This window comes from Macaca thibetana, chromosome 1, assembly GCF_024542745.1.
Source record: "Macaca thibetana thibetana isolate TM-01 chromosome 1, ASM2454274v1, whole genome shotgun sequence".
In the NCBI taxonomy this organism is placed as follows: Eukaryota; Metazoa; Chordata; class Mammalia; order Primates; family Cercopithecidae; genus Macaca; species Macaca thibetana.
The window spans coordinates 198387117-198413997 of NC_065578.1; the positions used below are offsets into that span (position 1 = coordinate 198387117).

Here is a 26881-nt window from a genome sequence, read left to right on the forward strand (position 1 = left end):
CAGGAGAACTACTCGAACCCAGGAGGTGGAGATTGAAGCGAGCGAAGATCGTAACACTGCCCTCCAGCCTGAGCGACAGAGTGAGTCTCTGTCTGGAAAAAAAAAAAAAAGTTTAAACATGCAAAACTAAACTCTGATGATGTGGCGGTGGGGGTGCGGATGGTAAGAGAAATAAAAAAGGGCTGAAAGAAACTTTCTAGGGTGATAAAAGGATGTTGGTTACATGAGTATATTTACGTGTCAAAACACATCAAACTGTATATTTTAGGTCTATTTTGCTGTATATAAATTTTCAAGTTTTAAAGTTCACAAGCTTATTTAACCTCCTCCCACCTCTTGACAAAAATCTAGGAAGTTTAGTGGTATAAAGGAAAAACACTGAATTCTGGAAAGGGAGGATCTGAAATGTAACTCTTTTCTCTCACCTTCTAGTTCTATTACCTTGAGCAAGTAAGTTAACATCTCTACTCCTCATTTTTCCCATCTGTCGAATGTGAAGAATCTATTAATGGTCATCTCCAACAAAATGCCCCAAAAATAAAATGCCAATAATATAAAGGAAAATGCTTTGTAAATGACACAAGGTTATATAGAAAAGAGATGAAATGAATCACTATTTTCCAAACTGGGGTGGAGTGAGGGGAGGAAAATCTGCTAGAGTACCCCCACAGGGGTTATTTAAATTTATATGAGGTCAGGAGAGTGAGACCATCCTGGCCAACACGGTGAAACCCCGTTTCTACTAAATATACAAAAATTAGCTGGGTGTGGTGGTGCGTGCCTGTAATCTCAGCTACTTGGGAGGCTGAGGCAGAAGAATGGTTTGAACCTGGGAGGTGGAGATTGCAGTAAGCTGAGATTGTGACACTGCACTCCAGCCTGGTGACAGAGAGGGACTTCCTCTCAAAAAAAAAAAAAATTATGTGATGATTTCCTCTTTCTACCATTTTGAATTTCCATAGCTGATCAGGGCCACTAAATCAAGAGCTCACATTTGGCTTCCACTTTTCCTTAAACACACACACACACACACACACACACACCCTCCATAAGCTCTGACTCCTCTTATTTGCTCTGTCTGCTTTGCGAGGTGCTCAATCTGCATAAACCATGAAAATAAATCAACCAGACAATGAGGAAAAAGCAACAAACCGCAGCCAAGGCCAAGGTACAAACCCCACCCGGGGAAGAATAGGTCATTAGGTCCTGCTGTGAGTCATGGATGTCACCATGCTTGAAATGGATTTGGTCGCAGGAGGAAAGTCACCCATTTGTGGGCTCCTCTCTGTCTCATTCCCCTCCTTTCTTCTCCCCCCGCCTTCAACTGTTCTTTTTGGAGGGTTGTTTATATGTTCTCTGCACCTCCCTCTTTCCCTGCTCTTGCTTCTCTCCTGCACTTTCTCTTTCTCTCTAGGCTGGGTTTAATTTGACACCTTGAGCTTTGGTAACGAGGTGGGGAGCAGAGCAGCCACAGTGGAATTCATTAGGCTCAACACTGCAGGGCCCGCTCTCTGTGCGTTAATGACATCGGAGGGTAGGGAAACGAGACAGCCACCACGCGAGATGAAATAAACATGAGGACTGTCAGCAGTGACAGCCTAAGCAAAGGGGACAAAATGAGCCAGGTAGAGACCTTTCCCCGTCCGCACAATGCAAACCGACAGCTTGCAATGCCCCCCCTCCGCACAGCCTCCACCACCCCCTTCCCAAAGCTGAAGGATGGGTAATGGAGAGGGGGGTGAGATCGAAATGTGGATGGGAAAGAAGAAAATAAAATACAATTAAATTATCATTGTTTTAACATACAAATTTCATTTATCAGTTTAATGTTGGTGGAAACCGAATTCATCACCCTCCTTCGGAGACCGGAGGTACAAGGAGGCTGGGGTGGGAGTTGGCACGCCTGGGCTGGGCTACGCTTGAAGTGTTCTTTCCTTTCCCCTCACCTCTTAAGCTCTAGGCTGATTTCTTTTTTCTGAGCAACATCATTCCCCCCATTTTCAACCACCATCCCTCCCTGGTACTAAAGGGAATGCTACACGGAGGAAAAGAAGGGAGAAGGGAAGCAGAGGTGGTGGAGAAGAACTGAAATGCTACTTCCTGCACGCTTTTTTTTTTTTTCTTGGAGGTGGAGAGGAGGAGGATGATGAAAATTCAAGCAGCATGTTCTAGACCGCAGAGCAGCATGAGCTATATCCACACTGTGCAAAGTCCTTAATGTGCACACCTAGAGGAGCACACTGAGGCCCTCTTCTCAGTTAACAGTTGTCAAGAGACAAAGACAGGTTGTCCAGCAGGGTTAACTGGTAAGGAAGGTTTTAGGGACTATGATGGCTTTCTATTATCCACATAAAGCAGACTGTAAACAGACTAAATCAGGGCTGCCTTCTCTTCCAATAGCAAATAGCAAAGATAGCCAGGTTATCCCTGTAACCCCAGCACTTTGGGAGTCTGAGGCGGGCAGATCACTTGTCAGTAGTCCAAGACCAACCTGACCAACATGGTCAAAGCCTGTATCTACTAAAAATACAAAAACTAGTCAGGCGTGGTGGCAGGCACCTGTAATCCCAACTACTCAAGAGGCTGAGGCAGGAGAATCTATTGAACCCGGGAGGCGGAGGTTGCAGTGAGCCAAGATCACGCCACTGCACTCCAGCCTGGGCAACAGAGCGAGACTCCGACTCAAAAAAAAAAAAAGAAAGTAGCAAAGGAATAGTCTCTCTTTACACCAGATGCCTAGGAGTCTAGTGGCTTCCCCATCTCTAAAAAGTCTCCAAATCTGACTCCATATGGCTGGCCACAATGTGAGGCCCAGGGATGGGATCTGTAGCACTACATTTGCCTTAATTTTGTCTGCAGATCCACATGGCCAGAGTTGAGAGTTGCTTCTATGCCCCTTTCCCAGAAACCTTCAACTCTTTCTCTCCCTTCCTCAGAGAGAGGAGTTTGGGGAGCAAAGTCCATACTTTAAAGCCAAATATCTTTGTTTTTTTTGGCCACGGACTTCGCAAGCAAGGTTTTCAAAGAACCCCCAAAGCTGGCAATGTTATTATGAGAAGGGACAGGAAAGCCATTATATTTTTATTAACTAGCATTAAAGGGAATTCATAAGAGAAAGTATGTGAAGGCTGGATCAAGGTCAAAATTCAAACTTAGAACAGACCCAGCACGGTCATTTTGAGTTGCATGAGTTTAAGTCTGCCCTATCACACCCCTGGCAGGAGGTGGAATGCAATAAAAAGCTAACTTGAAAGTTTGTTACAGTCTGCTGCAAGGATGTGAAGGACAAGGGAGGCCAGGTGCAGCAGACTGGGAGCTCCTTATGCTTGAATTTATGGGACACAATCTAGGAAGCCAAGTGGCAGTGACTCCAAGCCACAGGTAGGAACAACTAATACCAGAAAACAGCCAGTTTTGCATACTGGGCGGGGGGGGGGGAACTGATAGATTTAGGGCATTATCTTTTAAGGGGGTTGGGAGGATGGCAGTTTTGTCAAACAGGTTCTCGGTTTAAGGTCTAGAGACTCCCAACAAAAGTTTTCTCTACATTCAAAAATGGTTAACACTTTCCTTCCCTATATGGCATGAAAATAGATGAGTTAACACCTCATACTAAGCACTACAATCCCTGAAGGAAAGCGATCCATTAATAAAAGTGCTTTAGATGTATTTTACATTTAAAAGACTAATTCTGTTTTAAGCTAGAAAATATGATTATAGAATACTTTATTAAGGGAAGGAGACACACACAGCCCATTTGTTTTGGAATGCAGCAGGTGAAGTGACTAAGAGCATGGCGGTGGGAGAGGACCGAACTAGATCTGTAGGCCAGTGTTCCCACATTCCAGTACATTCTAGCATGGACCCCCTGAAAATGATCAAGGTCCAGAATGAATACAAAGTAACCTCACAGAGGTGTGTCATCTTGGAATGAAAGAGGCAAAGAGCCTAAGTCACATCAATGACACCAACGGTATCACAGTTAAACAAAAAGCATGTTTCCCATATTACTCATTTGGACCCTCCCACAATTTTCTTTCTTTTGGCCCAGTTCTAATTGCAAGCCTGCCCCTGGGGCTAGAGGCCCCTGCTCTGTGCATGTTTTCATTACATTACACTGCCTTGCTCAATCTCTAAGATAATCTCTGCAGAAGCTGATTTCTCCTCTCATGTTTTCCCTCGTATCTGAAAAAGAAAGCCAAACGCCCTCCCACCAAGAGCAAGCAGCTGACAAATCAACAAGTCCAGAGTCGTTCTAAGAGGCATTAAGTATAGCAGAAAGAGGCGGGTAGCTTAGAGTAAGATAAGCAAGTTTGATCCCCTTCTCTACTATTTACAGGTTTTGGGACCCAGAGAAAATTATGTAGCCTCTCTGGGCCTCCGCATCCTTCTCTGTGAAATGGGGAGGATACCAGCAACCTCTCTGCTGCATGCCGGTAAAATATCCTAAGTGTGATTTCCCTACAACGGTGGCTGGCATGTGACTCACACTTTCAGTGGCAGCCAGCTAGTGAGGAGGTGGCCAAAGAACTTGCTGTGACACTTCTAAAGTTTCCCGGTCTTGAAGTATGTGAAAAATAAGTTACACAAGCCAAATGGGCTACACTTACCATAAGAATATCCTATAGCTTGATAACTTTAAAGTATAGTTCAAGTTTCCTTCCTCCACTGTTAATCGGAAGCACTGAAATCACACTCCTAATAAGCCCCTCTTTGCCTTTCTCTGGGCACACTCAAGTTCACCTCCTATCATCAGCCTCCCCAGGTCCCCGGGGATTTCACAACCCCAGTGCATAACACAAAAGCTGGGGTGCTTTGAGAAAATACAGATGCTCAGCACCAGCCCCCAGATGTTCCGATTTCATCATTCCAGGGTAGATCCCAGGCACTGGTAATATTTTTTTAAAGTTCCCCAGGTGATTTTAATGTTCAGCCAGGGTTGAAAACCACTCTGTACCAAATATACTTGTTATTGAAAGGTTTATGCATAACATTAAAAAAAATTTTATGACGATTTTTATTGCCGTAACAACTTGGCAGAAGGGTTAGGCCTGCTCACCTAAAAAGGAAAGCTCCTCAGGCTTCTTAAAAGATCATACCTGGGAGGGGCCCCGGGGGGTCAACTAAGTCACCAGGAATTCATGGAGGAGGCTGAGAGAAGGAAGTGACTTTCCCTGATAACAAAACAACTTCCCAGCAGGGCTGGATTCCTTCCTGGAAAACCTGGAGTCGTTAGGATTTTCCTCCTTTGGCTGTAGTGGTGGCTCTGGGGTCTGGATTGCTGTGCTCTTCTCTCTGCTCTTCTTCCCTCTTTTCTTATCCTCCCTAGTGGTTCCTCCTCCGGAGGCCCCTGTTCAGTGCTAACTGCTATCAGTTTGATGAGTTCTATTTGGTGCCTTGAGCTTTGAAAGGGAAGGTGCCATGAAAATCTTAATAAACAAATAAATAATTCATACTAGGCACTGGTCTATTCTCTACACCACTAGGTTTCAAAGATTTCTTAAAAGCACTCTTTCCCATAAACCCGAGCAAATAAAAGCCATGAAACAAAGGTGCAGGGGTTGAAGTTGGGGTGGGACCCCCAAGCCTGTAGGGCTGCCCCCCTTACTACCAGGAAGACTGTCCTGGGACACCTCCATAGTCTTCCCAGGGCCATGTCCTGCAGAACGGACCGAATGCCACTGCATTAAAGGTATGAGTGCACAGTGTGTGTTTGTGGTGGGCAGTCCTAAAGGATATAACTGCATTCCACCACACATCCTGACCCCTAAAAAGGATTTGCTGTAAAACAAACACGCCTCTGTGAAAAACTGCATGTGCTGAAATTGGGTGGTGAGAAAAATAAAGAGACATGGCAGTGGTTGGACCTGTTTACTCAATCCTGTAATGGATTTAAGAGCACATAACTATCAAAAAAAAAATCTCTCTCCTCTCAATGAGCAGGGACATATCTCTAACAAATGTGCACAGGTATGTGTGACTTTCTACCTGTTACCTCTGCTGAAGATTTAGTGTCCCCAAGTCTTTTTTCCATTCAGAAACAAGGAATAATGGAGGGCAATTAGAAGTAAGAGGTCAATTTGACCACATCTCCCCCTCGGAAGCATCCACAGGTCTTTGGCAGCCAGGACAGAGGTTGCCTCTTCTAGGTAGTCAGCCTACAAGGGAAGCTCTAAAAAACACCCTCTGGTTGATTCCATAATGTATGTGGCTGTCAATGACGAGCTTTCCTACTGTTGATCAAACTAGTTACGCAGTAACCACTACTGATTCAGTACCTACATTTGCCAAAAACATCAGATTGATTATTTTAAATGGTTTTCATAACATAGATGAGGTGAGGATTAAAATGGGATTTTTTGCTTGTTTCTTTGTTCCTTTAACCAGCACGCTGCTCCTGAATCAATTTCCCCTTCATTCTTCTGCTCCAAAGAAACTCTGGCTTGCTGAGAAGACTAGGTCTGGATATCCAAAATGCCATCAAGAAAAGGAGGCACAGAGAGAAAAATAAAATCCCTTCAGATTCGCATCTTGTGTTACGCATAAAAGCACTTTTGTTTGGCCCTTATAATTTTTCCCCAGGGCAGTTGCCATAATCCCCACTTATAGATGAGATAACTGAGACAGAAAGATGAGGTGACTTGCCCACAGTCACGCAGCCTGGGTCTCATGGGGCTTGGATCCAAGTCCTCCATTTCTCAGTGCAGTTCTTTACCTATCACACAAGTCCTGCCTCAAAATTCAAAGTGCCCATTGTTAACCTGGACTGAAGAAAGCAAAAGAATCACTGCACAACTTTAATTCAGGACAGTCATATCGCCTTAGTGTTGTCATTTCTCCCCAGTATAATCTCATGACCATTTCCAGTTTCCCTGGGGACAAATTTGCACATTAATTGGGAGTGAGGTATATATCTGTGTGTACATGTTGGCAAGAATAATGGGCCCTAAGCTATTTTCAAAGGTCCCCTTACTTTGTCCTCAATATTTCCATCCCAAGTCCTCCTGCCATGGTTTTTCTCCCACCTCTCTTGTTTCAAGTTCTTTTTGATCACCCCCCCGCTATACTCTTTAGCCCAAGCCCCCCTTCTCCTCTGCCTTAAAATCAAACAGCCATGGAGTTTGTTCAGATTCCCTATTCATCAAGGAAATGAATTCCATATGCATAATTCATTTCTTTTGTGAACTTTTTTCCCCTTCAGGGAGTTAATGCTCCCCAGTGCATTGGGAACAGAGACAGTGACAGAAGGACCAGAGAGCAAGGGGGCAAAAATGCTTTTCCCCATGTAAATGGGACAGATAGGGGCCAAAAGGTCTGGCCTCTGCTGGCGGACACCTTGAGCTCCACAATTCTATCTCACCAAAAGAAGGGGGGGAATCCTGTACTGGTTATTAGGGCACAATAGGCTTCATCCTTAAGGGTGAGAAGCCCAGGGAGCCCAGAAGCCTTTTGAGGCTGGAGGCCTTATTTCCAAACCCAGTGGATGACTCATGGGTAGAAAGAAATCGATATAGTCTTCCCACTCCTTTATGTCCCTGCTCATATTAAAAACCCAAAACTGAACAAAGAGATATACACCGTGCCCAATGCACCATGTTTAACAGCTGTTGCATTTGGAGAAAAAGCAGTCCCTAGTCCAAAGTCAGATTTGAAAAACGGCTTTATTAAGAGAAAGATTTACTGTATATGAACTCCAAGACTAGAAACTGGAGGAGGAGCAGCTGAGAGAGACAGATCTGCCAGACGGAGAGCCCAACTGATTCCACTGGCTGATGTTACCTCTTGGCAAGATACACTGACCCACACAACATCCTGGACGTTGAAGCCTTTGGTTATTAACTCTTTAATAACAGTCTGGAGTCCCCAAAGTTCAGAACTGATTTAATAAATGGCACAAGACACATTAAGGCCAAGATATACCTTTTATCCTAAAACAGTCTATTTCAGGAAATTCATGTTACTTGGCATCTTATTTAAATATTTTTTAATCCATCCTTCTTTTCTGTTTTTAACTTCCAACTTTATCTCCATTTAGGAAAAAAAAAAACACAAAAGCTGATAAACATTTTAGATTTAGGAATTGTTTTGCCTGATTTGCCCAAGACCACCTCTTAGTTCAGGGTCTGCATTTTGTAAATGAAGGGTGGCTGGCAGGCTCTCTTAGAGGAACTGTCTAGGGTCCTAAGATGAGCAGAATTTGGTACACACCTCCTAATATAGACTGCTCCAAAGATGCCGTTTAAATACGTAATAATAAAGTTTCATTTGCTGTTTACTTTTCTCTGTACGGTTGGATACAGACTAGATAGGTAACGTACTAGTAGGAAACAAAAGTGGATCCGCCAAAAAATTCCAAGAAACAGAAATTTTACTGTGATTCCTGTAGAATTAACTCGTAAAGACAAGTAAAATCCCCCAAGGCTTTCATCCAATGTATGAAATGAAAACCAGAAAAGCAGCTGGCCAGCCTTTTTTAACCATCCATTAGAAGCATTATGCCAAAAGTAAGCATTCCATGTAGAAACTAGGGATGTCATCAACATTGAGGAGATTAGAGAAAGGGCTTGGCTGCTGGCCTCAGAGAGCTTATAATCTATTTACAAAAGAAAGAATTGTGAAGGGAATGCCAAAGTTAAAGTTAAACTGAACCCAAAGAATATATAAGCAATAAATATGTAAGTGAGTCAAGCTGCTCCCAGTGGTTATCAGGGATTCCCAGCTATATCCGACATGAGAGTCTTCAGAGCACAATGATTTTGTGCAAGGTCTTTGGAGTGGGGTAGATATGGGTTTAAACCCCAACCATGCCACTTACTGGTTACATAATTTTGGAAAGAATTTAGCCTCTCGGCCGGGCGCGGTGGCTCAAGCCTGTAATCCCAGCACTTTGGGAGGCCGAGGCGGGTGGATCACGAGGTCAGGAGATCGAGACCATCCTGGCTAACATGGTGAAACCCCGTCTCTACTAAAAATACAAAAAACTAGCCGGGCATGGTGGCGGGCGCCTGTAGTCCCAGCTACTCGGAGGCTGAGGCAGGAGAATGGCGTGAACCTGGGAGGCGGAGCTTGCGGAGCTTGCAGTGAGCCGAGATCGCGCCACTGCACTCCAGCCTAGGTGACACAGCGGGAGACTCCATCTCAAAAAAAAAAAAAAAAAAAAAAAGAATTTAGCCTCTCAAACTTCATCTGTAAAATATATGTGATAATTTTGCTTCTTCATCGGCTATTTGTAAGAATCTAATTAGATTAATACATATACAATAACTCAGTAGTATGCCCAGCATGTCATAAGTATCCAAAAGGTTGTAACTTAAAAAATAAACAAATAAAGCCAAGGTATTAGCTCATGTACCACTGGAAACAAACAGTGCTGCAGACTGACATGGTAACAGATAACTTGCTTTGGCACATGGTGGGAGGTCACATTCTGGAACTTAAAAATGTTGCCCTATCTGCAGTATGCCACATATCTGGTTCTTGTGTGGACTGGCTAGAAAGTGAGCCAAAGAGAATTAAGAAAACCAATCCCTTCACCAAAAACCAAGTTTTCCCATCTTCTTCCAGAATATATACCCCGAACCTTGCCCTTTCTTTTTATCAGGTGGAGCCTCCATTCTATCTTCCACCATGACACCACGTCAGCATTGCTGTCTTTCCTGTACTAAATCTGGACAGTAAATGGCATCACCCTGTCACGGGGGTACGGAGAGCGTCTGCAACGCCCCATTTAACTGCTCTGTGCTCCTATCTTCGGGCTTCATTAGCATATTTCAGCAGGGCCTTGATGGATGAAGATGGATGGGGCAACATCATCCTTGGTGAAATCACTGTTTCATCAAGGTTAAACCAGCCTCAAGCTTCGCCACCTCCCTTTGTTTGGCTAGGTTTCTAATAACAAAATTAACGGCAGAATTAATGCCCAGGAGGCTCCCAGTGAAATATACTGATGCCCTCAGAATGAAGCTTTATCCTGGACCTCCCAGTTTATAATCCATCAATCAGTTGCTTCTATACTTTATCTTAAAATAAAACATCACCTCCATCACAGCAGACGCCGGCTTCTCTATCCTTTCATCTGAAACAACTGGGCTGGGTAAAAGAATAAAAGGTGGCTCGTTACCTTAGAATGATCACAGTGACACAGTCCAAGCAGACCGCAGAGACTACGTATGTCCAGTTTCCAGAACTAGACTGTGAGCTCCTTGAAGGCAGATAGTTTTTGTTCTATTTCCTTTCAATATCTCATTTTCTATTTTTCTGTGCGGCAAAAGGAGCACATGTTCACTAAGTCCTGGCTGATATTAAAGGAACTGTATTCACCATGAGAAAAAAACACCTAATCAAATAAATAAATTCATACTGAACACTTACCATCTACCAAAGATTTCACGGGGCCAGGTTACAGTACTAGGTCCTAGGCCTCAGGACCTTAGGAACTACCCTGACAAGTTTCAACATGATTCCTGAAGGATATGGTCTCCTAATCAACCACTGAGACATACTTGGATGCTTCTCCATATGAAAATGGAGAGATGCCCTGAATGTCCTGGTCTGAGACCAAAAGGAGAAATCATGTTGGTGAGAGTGGTCAAATAGCTGGGGTCATACCTAGGTTCTATTTTTAGTTCCATTTCCTATTAATAGTCACATCCCCTTGGCAAGACACTTCTACTTGCTGGGACTCAGTCTCTACCAAATAGAGTAAGCCTGCACTTGGTTCTGCCAGTTCTGAACAGGGTCACAACAAACTCTGCAGGTGTACCTTCTTAGAGCTGGTGTTGGAAATGTGGAAATGCACAGAGTCCCCTGAAAAATAAGCTCAGTGGAAATAAACAGTACTACAGATGGGGCTTATCCTATGAAAACAGAACACTGCTAACCTGGACAATCACATAATTCATTTTAACAAAATGATGGAGAAAGAAAAAACAAAACACAACAAAAGAGCCACGAAAAAGCAGTACATATCATATAATTAATCGAGACACTTTACCTCACTGAACCTCAATTTTCCAGGGGTACTACTGAGGATGAAAAGCTGAAAATTTATCAAGTGTTCTAACTTCCCTAAAGGAAGGGTGTTAGCTGAATACCAAAAGTCACCCTGAGCATGCAAAACCCAACCCAATTTGTGATATCTGGCATGGGAAGGATGCAAATCCAGACGTTCACGCCATTTGGAGGGAGTCGATACAATAAAATCCTTTTACGCAGTGTTCTCTGACTTAGAATAAAATCTGGAATTCTTAAAATTCAAAAGAAGAGTAAGTACTGGAAAAAAGACACGTTAGCCTTGAAGTTATCCCTCAGGCCTGCTACCCTTGTGTCTTCTTCATTAAGTGCCTCTGCAGTAAATAGCTGAGGGAAGGCAACTGAGTCAGGCTAGACCTGAAGTTACACCATAAGCTGCCTTTGGTGGCAACCAAGGCCTCTGGCCAGAGTCGCAGAGAGGAAACCCCATGGAACTAGGGCACAGGAAGACGAGTCATTTCGGCCCTAGCCAATGGGGAGGGCAGCTGAGAAAGCATGTCGAGGCAGGAAAATGGCCCGGTTGCTTTACTGGTCCAGATTAAGTCATTGGATGGCCTCCAGGTCTGAGCTAGTTTCTGAGGTACCATAGTGGGAATTGGTGGGCCCCTAATGACAGAGAGATGGATGAATGGACCCCATTCCCATTTCTCCTCTTCTCTCCCCTTCTCTTCTCTCTCCTTCCTCTCTGCCCCCAGTGGCCAAGGACAACACTAAAATCAGTATCACAAGTCTGCTGTGGCACATGGCCATGGAATGTGACCGTCAGAGGCAGCTCAGAGAGGACACAACTGGAAGAACAGGTGGTGTGGAATTTTAGAACCACTGCCTTAAGCATTCTGCTCAAAGTCCCAGAATGGGTGCTCTGATGGGAGCTTTTCGAGAGATGGTCCCTCCCTGCACAGAGAATAAGAAATGGGTGAGGATGATAGTATCCTGGAGAAGCTGTAACTTGGACAGCTCGAAGGGTCTTAAGCAACCAAGTCCTCCTTTGACAGAGAGGTCAAGCTATTAACATCTGTTTGCCCAGAATACTGTGCCTGTGTTTGCTTTAAGACACAAGGAACCGACTGGGTGCAGTGGCTCATGCCTCGAATCCTAGCACTTTAGGAGGCCGAGGCAGGTGGATTGCCCGAGCTCAAGGGTTGGAGACCAGCCTGGGCAACATGGTGAAACCCCGTCTCTACTAAAAATACAAAAAAAAATCAGCCGGGCATGGTGGCGGGCGTCTGTAATCCCAGTTACTCAGGAGGCTGAGGCATCAGAATTGCTTGACTCCGGGAGGCAGAGGTTGCAGTGAGCTGAGATCGTGCCACTGCACTCCAGCCTGGGCGACAGAGCAAAACTGCGTCTCAAAAAAACACACCAAAAAATGAGGAACCACTGAAAATAACTATAAACCGTCCTTTGTGCTAGTGTCATCACATCGTTTCCCCGTATGTATGTTGCACAAGGAGCAATCTGCCGAGTGGAGCACTTAAACAGTAGTCCAGATGAGTAATTCCAAACCCCTGACCTACCTTGTTCTGAGAAACAGGTCAATGTTATCATCATTCTAGCTGAGGAAACTGAGGAATAAGAGCTCTTAGCAGGACCTGGATGAGAAGCCAGTTTAGAACCCAAGGCCTTCCCCATTTGGATTCCTTAGCTACTCTGTATACTAGCAGACATACAAATGTAAACAGAGCAGAAAAGATGCAAGGGCCCTCTTCCAACCCTACTGACCCACCTAGCACATCCAGGCCTCCAGGAGCCAGGCTGTGATCTTTTGGGGAATATACACTGATGTCACAATTTTGAAGTCTAAAATTCAGGTCTTGTCAATACCTGGAACCCTCGGACTCCTTGGTGGCTTTCTACCCACTCCAGCCCCTCTGGCTTTGGCAGGGGCTTCATCTATACCATCAGGCCATAGGATTTTTTTTTTTTTTTTTAAATATAGAACACAGCTGGGTATGGTGCCTTACACCTGTAATCCCAACATTTTGAGAGGCTAAGGTAGGAGGATCACTTGAGCCCAAGAATTTGAGACCAGCCTAGGCAACATAGTAGGACCCCATCTCTACAAAAAAAAAAAAAAAAATAGAAAAAATTAGCTGGGCATGGTGGTGCATGCCTATAGTCCAAGCTAATAGGGAGGCTGAGGTGGGAGGACCGCTTAAGCCCAGGAAGTCAAGGCTGCAGAGAGCCATGGTCATTGCCACTGCACTCCAGCCTGAGTGACAGAGCAAGACCCTGTCTCAATAAATAAATAAATAAATAAATAAAGGAACATTTCACCACTTTGCATGTCATCGTTGCCTAGATGCCATGCCAATCTTCTCTGTATCATTGCAACTTTAGTATATGTGCTGCCAAAATGAGCACAGGCCATAGGATTTGGATCTCATCTTGGAACTAATGGTCTCTAGGGTTCCAAACAAATCATCCCACTGCTCTGTACTACTGTCTTATCATCCTAAAGATGGGAGCAAACCATCCTAACTGATTCCGTATGGATTAAGAAACCACTAAAATCAATTAATACCATCCAGGCACCCAGCATCCAAAGGAGAAAGATCTCTCATCTTTTCCAACCTAAACAGAGGGAAATAAAGGCTCTTCATTTAGGAGGCTAAGACGGAGGACAAAAACCAAGACATTGAAGTTTGGAATAAACAGGGTAGCTACAATACTCACCTTCTGTTCCCAACTTCCTACTCTTTAATCATGGAGAGGAGGTGAACAGCAACAATTACGTTACACTTGCTGCATGCCAAATGGAACTAGCGCCTCTTTTAACCTTCCAGCCCACTCTGTAAAGCAGATATTGCTGTCCCTTACAGACAAGAGCAGTAAGGTTCAGATGAACAAGCAGCTTGCATAAAGCCACACTGCTGGTAGGTAGAAGAGATAAGGATTGAACTAAGGCCTTCTGATGCCAAGCCTTTACTCTGGCTACTATTCAACTCCTGTAGAGAAAAAACGGGCAGGCAGTACCTACTCATCCCAGGAGGGGTAGGGGGAATCTGCACACTCCCTTTTTCTTGCTGCCAAATAATATCTTCCTTAAGCATTCCGTTCCAAATGCTTCCCATGTTCCATGCGCACAACTGCCAAGCACAGTAGAGGCCAGCACTCTGACTCTGGGGGCCTCTGCCAAGCAAGCCCCTTTTAGAATCTGTAGTGAGCAGGTGACCTCATTGAAGAGTGTCATGTGTGAGGGTGACGGTCAGAGCTGGGAGAAAGGGCAAACCAGCAGGGATCGCCTGCCTTTATCACTCCTGAATGCTTTGTTCCCCGGGCCTCAAAGAACAATCAGTAGTCACGTTCTGCTCCACTTGTCGTTTTCACCCATAGTGTGAGTGTGTGTGAGTGTATGTGTGTGTCTTTATCAGAAACCCGGCGGCTTTATATTCACACATGCAGAGTAAAGGCTTGGGCTCAGTAGAGGCAGCACCCAGAGGGGTCTAGCACTTTTCAAAGATTCCTCTTCCGGCTTACGAGTCAACATGCCAGTGCACAATATCTTCAAAGGGGAAACTGAGGAATGCTATGTAAGAATCCCTGCTCAGCCCTAGGCAGCTTGGAAACGAATCACTTTAAAACATACACTTGTGTATTTTTCCACCCTGGTTCATAATGTTTTCCTACCTCTCACGATGGCTAGGGTGGAGAGCAACCCATAGAAGCCATCTGTATTTTCCAGCAGACCAAACAGGAAGAGGCGCAGAAATCTGCGCAAGTGACCACGCTGCCGCTGTTGCTAGGCAGCACGATTATGTCCATTCTCCGCTGCTTGGCAACCAGCCTTTCCCATCACATATACACACAGTCACAGCAGCAATAGGAGTGCCCTTAACTGTTGCCTTACAGCTTTCAAAGAAAAGGGCTGAATTTCAAAGGAACTTAGAAACATTAATAGACCCCCTCAATATTCCACTCATACTGAGATGGCCCCCAGAGCATGATGGCTCTATTTAATCAGAAATTATCCTTTTGGTGATACTTGAGTTTGCACCTGATGGTTGCACAAACCTTCTCGTGAATGCAGTGACAGGCCAGAGAGATGAGTAAAGAGCTTGAGTCAGCAAGCTTGAACTTTTGGAGAAGAACGCCTGTTCTGTCTGCCCCCATACCTCTGAAGAATCCACTGGTGAAATAATCTGCTCCCCAGGATCCGCCATCTCGGGAACTATGACAGAATAAGGGCCAAATACCTTGAACAGTGACGTTCCTTTCTGTGGTCCCCAACCAAATGTCAGTGGAACTTGGCAGCCCTCTCCTCACTGAGGGCAAACCTGTCCTACAGTCATCCTAACCTCATTGGTCACAATCTGTCACTCCTCAGCAGCAGGGCCAAAGTCATCAACCTATCGTGCAAATCAAATAGCTGCCTACTGAATAACAGGACTCCCTCACCCTACCTCCTGCCTTTGGTCGATGAAAAACAGATGCCCAAAATCCCACAGGAAGTTAGCATCCCAGTAGGCAGCTGAACTCAGGAGCTCCTGGTCTATAATCAACGGCCTCAGCCACCGTCCAACCAGCCCCACTGCTTTCACGCGAGACCCACATAAGAATCATGTTAAACCATTTTTTCTTTCAGTTTTACTTTGGTCCAACTTTTTAATATGTTAACTTTTCAAATGACCCCTTTAGGTGGCACTATATAGAGTGCGGCTCTGCCTATCAGGGAAAGCAGTCCGTTAATACTAGCAAGGGCATATGCATTTTCTTCTAGATCTCTCTGTAGGACTTCAGAAAAGTCTCCAAGCATCATTCCGATTATAGTCTGAATTCAGTGAGATCATCCAAAGTGATAACCTCATTGGTATTTCATTTTCTTCTCAGCCCCAGCTGGAGAATTTTTCCCCTCATTAAAATTAACGAGGTCAGTTTCCCAAGCTCAAGATACTGAGCACTCCTGTTGGTGGGTTTTGTTTCTTAAATTGAGCCACATTTCTATAAGTGTAAAGTTATACTAAGCGTCATTTACTTTATTGCTGTGTAATAAGAAACCAAAATGGAAGTCCTAAGCTATCCTCCTACCATATCCTACACTTCAGTGGCCACATGCAAACACACACAAACCACACGTCCCCAACTCAACCCACGGTCTCTCCCCATTCTGGCCATGAAAGAAACCCCACCACAGTTTAGAACCAGCAGCTTGGTGGAAAATATAAAAACACTCAGGCCTTCTAAGTGGCTAAGGGCTCCAGTGTTACAACCAATTTGAGAAGAAAGTTGCAGTCTCCCTGGGCATTTGTCAAAGCCATGAGGAGAAGACGAGAAAATTTCTATCTCCTTCTCAAGCTCTTCTCTGCAGCCAGCAACAAGGTGACTAGGTATCCAAAGTTCAGTGTGACCTTAGTACTCATAAAACTCCCCAACCAAAAATCAAGAGGAAATACTATGTCGGCAAGTAGAAACTGTGCTTCACATTCCAACTCTGGTGAAAAGGGAAAAAGAGAAAAGGATAAAAATTAAAAGCCAATTTCATAAATGAGGTGGAAAGGCACTCTACAAGACAACTAAAAACATACACTTCCCACATTGAACAAACAAGCTGGGCTCATGCACCTTGTTCCAAGCTGAAACAAGATGCTTTCAAGATGGTCATGTAGAAATGAAAACAGCCTTTTCAGACTCACTCTTTCGGTCATCCTTTCAACATCCTTCTCCTTGGTTAACCCAAGAAACTGTGTTCCTCCCCCCTTCCATCTCTGTAGACCTGAGTTTCAATATAAATAAAATCTAACTGTAACTGAGATCAAAAGGAGAAAAAAAAAGCGAGAGAGAGAGAGAGAAAGATGCTGGGGGCTAGAACTAAAGCCTGGGAGGGGGGTGCCCACTGACTCGAGGCCACCAGATTTGTCAAGGCCCATTTACCCAGACCAGGCAGGGACTGGGGAGCTTGCAACGCCCATTGTTGGCTGATCAAAGTTCAATCAGAAAGTAAAGGAGGAACCCAGCCAGCCTCATGTGATCCAGCACAGGAAGCCAAGTCTAAAGAAAATGAGCTGTGCTTGTGAATAAGGTACACCAAGACATCTTTACTGAGCTTGCCACACAGAGAGAGAGAGAGCAAGCCAGAGAGAAGGGAGTCTATTCGAAGCTGCATCCTAACGAACCTTAATAAGTTAATGCAGAAATCCTCCCAAAGAGTCTGGCTATAGGAGACGCCGGTCTCTATGGAATCAAAATCTGTTATGTTGCAATATAATAGATGTAAATTAAAACAGAAAATCTATCATGCCTCTAATGTACCCTGATAGCTGAGTGTGTGGATCCGTCCGAGGAGAGGCACAGGAGGAAGGGTGATATATGGCGAGGCTGGATGGAGGGTGAAAAGCGTGGCGAGACGAGCGGGAGAATGGCGCAGCCCGCGCGCGCCTCAGACCCAAGGGCAAGAGACGAATAAATGTTGATTAGTGTTGATTTTGTCCGACAAACGCCTGTCGAGTGACAGTTGGGCTAAGCTGCACTGAAAGAGAACCATTAATCTTGGTCTGGTTTAAGTAGAGTATATTAATTTGTGTCATTTTTACTAAGTCGCACTGAGAAAGGCCTCTTACTGCTTTGCATTTGACTGCTTTGGTGGTTTAGCCTGGTTCCCCTCCCTCCTCCCTCATCCCCCACTTTTTAAAACAGATACCATGGTGGCAGCGGTGGCAGCAGCAAATTCAAATGACACAGCAGGGGAGCAGGGGACTGAGAGCTCCTCTCTTGGATTAAGAAAATAAACTCCCAGGGTGTTGGCATAGCAACAGCATTTCAGATGAACTGCTATATATTCAGTGATTAATAAATTAACATTTTTTACAGTTGTTCCTCCTTTTCTCCCCACCCCCACCCTCACAATAAACCCCTTCCCCCACAGACACACTTCAACCTTCTCTAAGCTGTATCGCTTGCCTCTTAACAGAATAAGAAGGCACAGAATATTCACAGCCTTAGAGTTAATTCCTGCCCACAGTTGCCATCTCTACAGGCTGGCGACACGGCCCCTTGTCACCAATGAGGCTAAGAATAGGCTCCAAGATCAACGGGCAGGTCTACATAGAACCATGTGCACGTGGTTGGTGGAACCTGGCACTCTCCAAGATTCTGATAGCAGCAGGCCCCACCCTCAGAATTTGGGGTCTTTCCAGGTCCTGATAGGCTAGAAAACAACTGAGAGTTATCATTTCTCCCAAAGAATTTATTTCCCTACAACAAAAACCCCAAACCATGACCGAGAGAGTCCTGACCTTGCCCAATTATGCTGGCTAAAAAGAAAGTTTGTGTCTATCAGAGGGTGTTGGTGTATTAATAGGAAGCCGACACTTCCTTTCTGAGCTTACAGTCCTCCACCAGACAGTTCAACTAATTTGGGCAATTCATATTCCAGAAATGAAACCCAACGAGCATTGTGGGAGGAATGAACGAAGACACTGATTTTAAACACTGCCATAGTAGTCAGGTCCAGTCTGTTTCAACAGTACCCCAAGCTCAAAAAGCACTCTCTTTTCAAAGCTTTCATGAAATAATATATGCTTTAGGAGATAAGGACCAGGGAAGTAATAAGCTTTGTTTTCCATAGCTCTTACCTGTATCAGTGTTTTATTGTAACCATCCTCTTAGTCCTAGATAAGTGTCAGCTGGTGTGGGGCCAGGCAGGGCACTGCAGAAGGTCAACGGCACTAATCTCAACCTTCGAAACTCACCTGGCCATATCCCTCAAGAAGCCTCTGGCCAAATCTCCCGGAAACCCCATGCTTATAGGCTTCCGGACAGGGAATATTCAGTGAGCAATGCCAGAGCCACCTCCAAACAAGAAGAAAGAAAAGCCTTATTCTGTGCAGGTCCAGAAGACAAAGCTGGCACTAAAAACTGACCATTACCGGTGGTGGGGAGCTGGTTCACAGGGAAGAAACTGCTCATCCACGGCTGTGCCATAGCAGAGCTGGAGCTCCTTCCTCAACCGAATGGAAGATTAAATTACAAAACCTTTTAGGTAGCTCGAGGCCACTGCTGGAGAGCGAAGAAAATAAATAATAACAATAATAACAAATATACTATGAGGCTTAACATGCACCAGGCACTATTTTAATTGCTTTCTGTGTATTAACTCCAAGGCAGATACCTATGAAGTAGATACTGCTATTATCCTTCCTATTACATAGATGAGGAAACTGAAGCAAAGAAAGGTTAAATAACGTGTCCAAAACAACTGGGAACTGGGATTCAGACCCTCACAGTCAAGAGTGTAGAGTCCATGCTCTTAACCACTACATTATACTTTTCCATTTATAATACATGAAATCTGCAGGGAAAGGCTAGGTAATTCAGTATTCATGATGACATACACCATTCAAATTCTACCAGATCCAAGAAACAGTCCATACTGAGACCCCAAATAATAACAAAATAGACTTGGCAGTGAAAATACTAGTAATAGAAAATGACACAACTATTAGTAGTCTAAAGAGAGAGAGAGGCCGGGTGCTGTGGCTCATGCCTGTAATCTCAGCACTTTGGGAGGCCGAGGTGGGCGGATCACCTGAGGTCAGGAGTTTGAGACCAGCCTGGCCAACATGGCGAAACCCCATCTCTACTAAAAATACAAATATTAGCCAGGCATGGTGATGCACACCTGTAATCCCAGCTACTCGGGAGGCTGAGGCAGGAGAATTGCTTGAACCCAGGAGGCAGAGACTGCAGTGAGCCAAGATCATGCCACTGTACTCCAGCTTGGGTGACAGAACAAGAGTCCATATCAAAAAAAAAAAAAGAGAGAGAGAGAGAGAGGCGGGAGAGATGGTTGTGAAGAAAATAACTCAGTAACACCATCCATTCGAGGATATTCTACATTGAGGATGTTACAGTGGACTTACCAGGCAAATTGGTTTCGAGTCCCACCTATGCCATTGAGTAACTGTATGACCTTAAGCAAACTGATACCCATTCTAGGTTTTCTTATCTATAAAACAAGATTGGGGATTTCTAAAGTCTCTTCTAGGTCTTAACTCTACATGAACCCTAGGGTCTAGGCACCATAAAATCCATTTCCCACTTTTTAGATGACTTCCAAAGTCACCTAAATTATATCCTTTTGAGCCTCCATGTTTACTGCTCAACCACCATCAAAGTTGTGGAGAGCACCAATGAGTTCATGGTTATAATATCCTCTAGACCATAAATACCACATGTCCAATGTGTCCGTACCACTGCTTCTTCCTAGTGTATTAATCATTATAAAAGCCTAGTTATAAGTGTGCTGGGGAGGTTGATATAAAGCCACCAATTGAGAAAAAAACCCCAAACACATAGTTACACAGTGATGAATCCATAGTGGGCATTCTGCATGTTCTACACTAAGAGTACATCTATAATTCCTGAAATCATTCATGGACTATGAAACTATATACTCAAGGTCATTGATGTTGGCTTGTCATCCTACTCCTGTGTCCAGCAGGAGAAAGGCTGTGCTGTGATCCTAAGGACAGGTGCGCCAGCTCTTGCTTCTCTAAACTCAGAGCCCGACTTCCCCCTCACCCTCCCCTGAAATCAAAATATCTGCAACTTTAATTCCTTGGGAAAATGGGCAGCACGGTAAGAAGAAACTGCATAACAAAGATGAAGGGGGCGAGGGTAGCAGGGGCACTAAATGATACTTCCCTGCTTTGTAACTTCAACTCCAGTGCAGCCATGTCAACGAGGTGCTGTGAGGGCTATTAATGCCTAGGCTGCGGCAAGGTCCTGTGGTTTCAGGGCAGAAGGGTATTAGGTCAGCCACAAGTAATCATGGTGATAACAATAACAATATTAGTATTTGTCCAGAGACGGGGTGGTGTGAAGGGAATCACATTAAATTCAAAAGGACTCAGATAAAATGATGCTAAGGGTCAGACTAAATCTAACAACAGCCTGTGATTTGTGGCTTATGCCACTGCTCTAATTTGCCTCTCTACGGCTGATGGCCCATGAAGGTGAGGGGTGTTATTGAGTGCTGCCCAGGTTCCGCTTGTGGAACAAGCAAGTCACAACGCTGCTTGCCCAGTTCCTGACTCTGCTACAGCCAACCTGCTCTTCTAAAATCATGTTTCTTATATGAAAATAGTCAAATATGGCCCAAATCTGTTCTAATTCCTTAATTTGTATTAGTTTCCTTCATGTGCTACAAGAGCTGATTTACCTTACTGATTTCATATGCACATTAATTGCTGTACTCTTGTTTGTTTAAAGTGTATCTGGATGCATCTGTCTACAAAAATAATATGTCTTGTTTATATATTATCTATTGTAGATTGTAAACAGTAATGGCAGGGACTGTCTTTTTTCTATCACACTTGTAAATATGCCCGGAGGCTAAGCAGAAATGAGCTTCTCCAATAACTAAAATAAATAATGAATTAAGTAAGTGGACTTGTCACTCTCCATGTGGATTATTTATGCTTTGTACCTTACACCTCAGTAAAAGGGTCAATGCAGAGTAAGAGTTTTTACTTTCCTCTTTTACTTAACTTTTTGCCCCTCCTCAGCTCCCATGCTTTTATTACTTGAATCTGAGAGCCATGTTTTCTGACTTCTCTGTGTTGCTTACATCCAAAGAAATTTGTTTGTTCAGAAAGCACTGTGAACACTGTAGAAAAAAAACAAAGAAAAAAAAAAAATCCCCTCTCACTAGGTTTATGAAACTATTTGTTTTGTTTTAACCAGAACTTTCATCTAGCACCTAAACCAGATGGTGGCTTTTAAAAGGTATCTTAAACTGCAAAGCCAAACAAAAACAACAACAACACAGTAATTAGTGAGATAATAATCATGTGCACTAACCTGCAAGAAAAAGAAGGAGCAACTCTGTGTATCAGTAAGGTTAATATATTACTCCTTCTCCCATTCTCCCACTCCACACTCTCAACTTCTGCCAGGTCCCCAGGGCTTCCTGATCCACTCTGCCAGTGACATCATGCTACCTGGAAAGCTGCTGGAGCTGATGAAGCTAGCTTTACAGTAAGATGAGTCTTGCTGACACTCAGGCTTGTGTGTGATGATGCTAAATGCTCGTCATCCTTACTTTACTATGAACTGTGAAGGGAATGAGTAAGCACATTATCAAGGCAAAGATCCAAAGATTGCACAAGACAGTCATTGCCAAGTACCTGGTAGGGGCAATGCAACTCAGAGGAAAGAGTATGGGCTTTGAAATCAGAGACCTGAATTTAGTCACTCAGTCACAGAAGGTTCTATTTTATTTAATCTCTCTAGGGCTCATTTTCCACATCTGTCAAGTGGGACTAATAATCCCTTTCAGGGTTATACTATGTACTTTATACCGATTATCTCATCTTATCTGTTTGGTAGCAACCTAGTGCATGTTAGCTTTCTCTTTTACCAAGTATTTGGGTAACAGAAGAATGATACCGCATGTAATATTACAGATTGATAGATGTACTGATAGCAAATCACGAGCTGCTATACAGGCAGCCTAAATATGAAAACAGCATACCCACTAGTCAAATATACGATCACCACACCACCCCGACAAGTTGGAAAGACCAAGTGCAGATCCAAAACAGAGCATCATCAGTCTCCTAAAATCCCATGTTACCCATCCATGTAAAACTTCCCACTCAGACTTTGGAAGCATAGAAAAGAAAAATATATTCAGGGTTCTTTTTCACGTCATCCAAGAACAAATTATGCAATCTCTCTGTCTATGCCCATGCCAAAAGACTCACAGATCTGAATGATTTTGCCCAGTAAAAACCACAACGTCAGCCATGTACTGTCCCACGAGCATCACCCCATTGGTCACAAGCACTAGCTTTTCTAATGACTTTGCAAAATAACATTAGGAAAAAGTTGACATTATTTTGGGATTATTTTATTCACCTTTCTGAAAAAATGCTTTTATTGATAGCATTTCTCATATCATCTGTGATTTTTGGCATACTCATTCACACTGTCTTTCAAAAGAGAAACAGTCAAAATATTGCCCATAAAAAATATATAAATATATGCAGTCATATATACAAGCATCCCAAATGTAGTTAAGAGAACAGATTACAGAAACTCCTACCTTTTATCAAAGAATTGGCAAGCCAACCTTCTTGTTGGAAAAAAGAATTAAGAAATTTGGAGGTACAGCCTCACCACCTATCCACATTTGCCAAATGAGGTCTCCCCTATGGCTACAGCCACGTTTTACAGAAATGTTGCAGTGGCTTGAGGGGAAATTCGCTTGACAGTAAAACTTTTCAAGTAATTTCTGTTTTAAAAAACTAACAAACTGTAGCAAAAGTGAAGCTCAACTGAAGGCTGGGAGATGTGGGTTTTTATCCCATCTGCACCAATAAAAGATGAGTGATCTTAGCAAGACACATGCCCCTTTGGGTCTCAGTTTCCCTAGAAATGTAATCAGTGCACCGGACTCAGTTCTGTGACTCCCTTTTAGGACTAATATTCCATGAGTCACGGAGAAGAAAGGTCTGCTGGGTCTTAAAGACACACAGAGAGGACTGAAAAATGCACATGGTAACCTGTCAAAACCGAGCCTGTGAGGGAATTCCAAAGAGAACACTGACATGCAGAGGACGAGCTGCCCTCACCTTTCCATCTTGCCACAGGATTTACTATGTATCCAACCACTCACAAAGCTCCATATTTAATTCAAAATGCTTAACACTAACTTTTTTTTTTTTCAATTTTAGATCTTCTTCCCATTCTTTGGAACAGGTCCACGGAGACATGACCAATGATTAATGTAGAGACAGACATAGCAGTCTAATAAACACAGCCTCGGGCAAAAAAAGAGAAAACAGTGCTACAGATGACCAGGGTAAGGGCCACAGCACTGGCCCCAGCTGAGTGTCTGAGGTCAGTCCAAACAAGCACTGACTTAAAGAATCCTGTGTGAGATGTCATTCTGCTCTACCCTAAGAAACGATGGAACTGTTGCCATGGCAACAAAGGTACTTGAGAGGGACATGAGCAAAGGGAGACTTAAAAAGAAAAAGACAATATGTGGCCTAAACAAAAATATGTGACGGTGTAAGGGGTGCTGTAAAGCCTTTATTGCCACTTGTTAAGGAAGACCCGTATAGCTCACTCGTGAGTAATAAGGCGGTCAACCCAAACTAAGGCACTAAAAATTTTATAGCACCCCACATATCATATATATCTAGATAGATAGAGAAAGAGAGAGATACATATATAAAGGACCTCCACAGATACACTCACAAACAACGCAAGCAAATGTTGCTACTGATCTTGGAAATGCTGTCTTCTAATAGAGTCGCTCCATTTACCAATATTCTTAATTTATCGGCTATCAAATGCCACATCCCATCAATTCAGTTCTTAAAAGGTTCAGAAAGCTCAGCTGCAATGAGAAGGAACTGTGATGGTTTCATGGGGAGTGCAGACTAGCCAGGTGCATAAAGCCAGGATTCCCTGTTCTGGTGGTGACTCCACAGCTAATTTATTATTTCACAGTTGGATTAAATGCTCCCTACTGCCATCAAGGATTGTCAAGGTGACTGTTTGGACTTGGAGAAAGAGACCATTGCAACCCAGAGCAGGAGATAGGGGACTGTCATGTTGCATGTTCTATATCCCCTGCCTTACTCAAAAAATATACTTCTAAAGTATCAGTTGTAAACTGATTTGTAGTCTCATTAGATGACTACAGGACTAGAAAACTTAGCAATTTAAAGCAAACCTGCAGTAAAGCCTTTCAGAGTAAAATTGTTTTAACATTTTTGTAAAGTAAATAATGACAATTTAAATTCTCCCCCAAAGTTTGTTTCTTATAGTTCTTCTCCAAGTGAAGTCAAAAAAACCCAAGGGATTTCACTGAGCCCTGTGCTAGGAACAGATGTCCCCAAAAAGCAATTCATGTACTTTTCTCAGCTACCTGAATCTAAAACAGGTACAGAAAGATCCATTCTTGGGGTTCATGCTCTATTCACTGTAATTTCCAGTTGCTAGTTTCAAATATATGGTCAGAGCAGAGAACCAGCTTGGGTAAACTGAGGGGCCTGATCTTGCTCTTTTCTAACACAGTGATACGTGAGAAAAATTAGATTATCTGGATAAAGTTCTCCAAGCCTGCTGGAGAAAAAAAATACAAAAGAGATGCAATGTATTGGCATTATTATTTCTACTGAGCCATTTCTGAGCACAGTCATGAATGCTTGCCTGGCTTTTAAGGAGAGAAATGCTTGTCCCCCAACAAAAGGCCATCGTCCATTCCTTCCAGAGCTAAGAAAATGTGAACAGCCTAGTCTAGCTTCCCTAAAACATCTCCTCCAACACACTGGCTTCCTATCTCTTGAGGCTTCCTTCAAGAGAAATATTACTTCCTTTCACTGATATTCTCACTTTCCTGTTCCTGATGCTGCGGGTCCATTCTCAAATGCCACCACCTCTGACTCTACCATGCCAAAGTGAGCTCACCAAAACAGGAGGCATCTCTTGCTGGACTGAACATGCATAGGCTTCAGGTGACACAATGATTAGGCCAAGCAATTGCTGGCCACACATCTGTACCAACACACTCAAAAATCAATAGGGCATTTATAATAATGGAAGTTCAATGGCTTCCATTTTGTGAAGTGTTAAATGTGCCAAGGGACTGAGTTAAAGCTTTGGCTATGAAAGGGGACTGTAAGTTATGCTTCCTTTAAAAAAAAAATTGCAAATGGTTCATTTTTCCTTAAGGAAAAAAGGGAGTTTCAATTAGGTGAGTGGAGGACAAATGCTCCAAGTGCATTTTGCTGAAGTTCTAAGTGCTTCTGAAACCCCTCCTGTCAAGGCATTAGTAATACAAGATTTAAGATGCCCAATTAATTTTTTCCAGCCACCAGCCAAAAGTAGATGCAGGAGGAGGTTAAAAGCTAAGTGTTTAATTAATATTAAATTTATAAGATTCTCTATCACTGAAAGCATTGTAAAATTGAAAAAGCAGTTAATTTTACGGTTGCTGTGTATTCCTCTGCTTTGATCTTTGATCTATGATATAAAATCACCAACTGTAAAGATTCCCCAGCTTTATTATACCTGTTAAATGGTGAGAAGGAAGAAAGAGAGGGGGAACCTGCAGACATGATGGGGAGTGGGGAATGAGGCCCTGAAAGTGGTCATTAACGTTGATGAGAAAATCTAAACATGAGAGATTCAGGAAATAGCTCTTGACTAAGCCACATACATAGACGAGGCATTGTCATCTTGCCCATTCTCTACACTCTAGTTTTCTAGAGTTTTAAGATGGGAAAACAGCAGTTGTCTATCTCTGGCTTAAGATAAAATAGTAAAGCAGAAAAGATTTAGGTTGGATTATAGAAGAATTTTCTGAAACTGAGTTTCCAAAACGTAAACTCTTCATTGGAATAGATCACAGCATTGCCTTTCCTACAGCCAGAAATGCTTAAATTAGATAAGTATGTGTGTATCTTGAACAGTCCATACACTGATTCCTTCTTCCAAAGGCTCCACTTACCCACCCACTAGTAGAGACCAGACCGGGCAAAGAAACGCTCAGCCCTGGGCAATGGGACCTCTTTAATCCATGGCATTTTCAAAAGCCTCTACTGATAAAGGGCAATGGAATAGGAACCAGAGGTAACAGGGAGGAAAACCTACTTCTGAAAATGGTATCCTGAGAGGTTTTCCCAAGATTTCCAAATACCATATTTCTGCCATCAAGACAGATGTGTGGTTCCCTCAATGACAGCCCATGTCACGAATCCTTAAAGAGAAAAGGGGGAAGGCATGGTATATGCATCTCAAATAAACTGGCCATTCAGCCTGCAAAGATATCAAACACTCACCTTTGCCTTCTCCCCACCCAAATTTGGGGCGGTGGTGTGTGGGCTGGGGGGTA

At 43.5% G+C, this 26881-nt stretch overlaps 2 protein-coding genes and 1 non-coding gene across 10 annotated transcripts in view; all 3 read right to left on the reverse strand.

The window, feature by feature from the left end:
• Positions 1 to 26881, reverse strand: part of MGST3 (microsomal glutathione S-transferase 3) — a 1219025-nt gene that overhangs the window by 1000518 nt on the left and 191626 nt on the right. The window lies entirely within an intron of this gene.
• Positions 1 to 26881, reverse strand: part of PBX1 (PBX homeobox 1) — a 290936-nt gene that overhangs the window by 195484 nt on the left and 68571 nt on the right. Inside the window, exon 1 of one of the 7 annotated variants that reach the window (XM_050768622.1) lies at positions 15147 to 15318. The exons of the other annotated variants lie outside the window; for them this stretch is intronic. The gene's annotated coding sequence lies outside the window, so the exon portion shown is untranslated. Of the gene's footprint in view, positions 1 to 15146; positions 15319 to 26881 lie in introns of those variants that run through there. 7 annotated transcript variants of the gene reach the window in all.
• LOC126944733 (U6 spliceosomal RNA) lies at positions 13289 to 13395 on the reverse strand. The gene has a single exon (XR_007722164.1). It is a non-coding gene; the product is annotated as a U6 spliceosomal RNA (small nuclear RNA).